The following is a 1,818-nucleotide window of genomic DNA, read 5'->3' as shown; positions in this document are numbered from 1 at the left end:
GAGCTTTGCTTTCACAGTTTTAAGGCTGCGTCACACCAGCACCCTGCATTCATTTTGAATATTTGGATGTGGTTACTGAGAAAGCCTGACCACAGTGTTTAGCCCTCATTTCTGAGCCTTTTGCGTCCATCTAGGCTGAAGTAATTATATGACTAACAAATGACTCAGTCATTAAAAAAATGACTGATACTCATTTTGATATTTTATCACTTATTCAGGTCATTTACCAAGAAATAAAATAAGGTGCTTCCAGATTTTCTAACATGCATGTTCTGTTGTATAGCATTTGAAATGGAATATTTAGACTATTGGTTGGACAAAACCAGTTATTATTCATCGTCAAGGCAGCATGTCTTTGGAACAAATGCCACATTTCTGAAGATCTGTTTCTGCAGAAACTGTAGCTTAATTTAACAATGTTTCTTTAACATTGATCAAACGTTACTTCACTCCAGTGCCGCTCACTCCTGTATCCACCACACAGCAGAACCATCCCCGTCCTGGATGGCAACCACCTAGGAAGACAAAAAAAATGTATCTCCACCTCTCAAAAGTAACCATTTATCTGTCCCCTTGGCCTTCTGGAGCCCCTATAGGGTTCCTCAAAACTATGGGTTGGATCACGCACAGAGAAAGACGTATCTCCAAAATGTTGTAGTTAATGTTCCCTCTCAATGCAAGGGATACTCCTCAATTCAATTCAATTCAATTTTATTAATTTATATAGCGCCATCTCGACAGAGTCGCCTCAAGGCACTTCACACAACACACAGTTCATAGCAGCACAAAGTGAATTAGTCCAGGCAAAATTATAATATTTTTTTTACACATTTTACAATCTTCATGTCTTGACAGCAGCAAGGCTCCCATTTTGACTTAAATGGGAATTGGGCGGTAATTCATGTAGATACAGTTTGTCCACGGTAGGTTCTGTGATGAATGATATGTGCACAATTTAATCATCAGTCTTAAGCCTGGTTCACACGGCAGGATAATTAGGCCGATATCGGACCGATCTTCCCCTTCCGACAATCTTAAGGACGCTCCGACAATCGTGATGACGTCAAAGATAATCTTATCAGATATTCCTGCGCTCTGATCTGCTCGGAAGGGCGTCAGGAGCGCTCCGATTGCAAATCGGGGATATTCAACATGTCGGATTTTTTTGGGCCCGATATCGCAGCGTGTGTTGTGTCCTCCGACCACAAACGAGCAAACAGCCTGCTGAATGTGACGTGCAGCCAATCAGAAAGCGAGGTGACGGACATACGGAGCGGAAAATAAAATCAAAACAGCTGTTCTGACTTATCAGAAAGTCCGGTGGTCGCGCTGTCGCCACTCCTTTAAATAACACCTTTTCTTTCTCTTTTTGTGTCGTTTTCCCTCTGTTTTAAAAAGTCCACAAAGTACCTCCGTTTGTTTACTCTGAAGTCACGTTTAATTTCGAGAGATTTTGCGAGATTTCCTGTCTGAACTGTAAAATGTTCGTGTGTGAAATCTGTTCGTGTGTGGTGTTGTTATTACCGTGTGGCTGAACACCACACACTGTACGACCAAACCTGTTAGAGCCATGATTTTTTATCTTCACGTGTGGGCTCTCAAGTTGTGGAAACCTAAAGATAATTTTAAAATCCTGTCGTGTGAACCAGGCTTTACTAGATACATTTTCATAATGAATCAGTTGACATTTTACCTGTAAAAATGTCACACAAGAGAAATGTGTTGAATCTAAGGCCTGGTTCACACGACAGGATAATTAGGCCGATATCGGACCCGATCTTCCCCTTCCGACAATCTTAAGGCCCCCCAGACAATCGT

This window comes from Thalassophryne amazonica, chromosome 8 (genome assembly GCF_902500255.1).
Source record: "Thalassophryne amazonica chromosome 8, fThaAma1.1, whole genome shotgun sequence".
NCBI lineage: Eukaryota > Metazoa > Chordata > Actinopteri > Batrachoidiformes > Batrachoididae > Thalassophryne > Thalassophryne amazonica.
The sequence above is the reverse complement of the archived record's forward strand: the minus strand, read 5'-3'. Positions refer to the sequence as shown.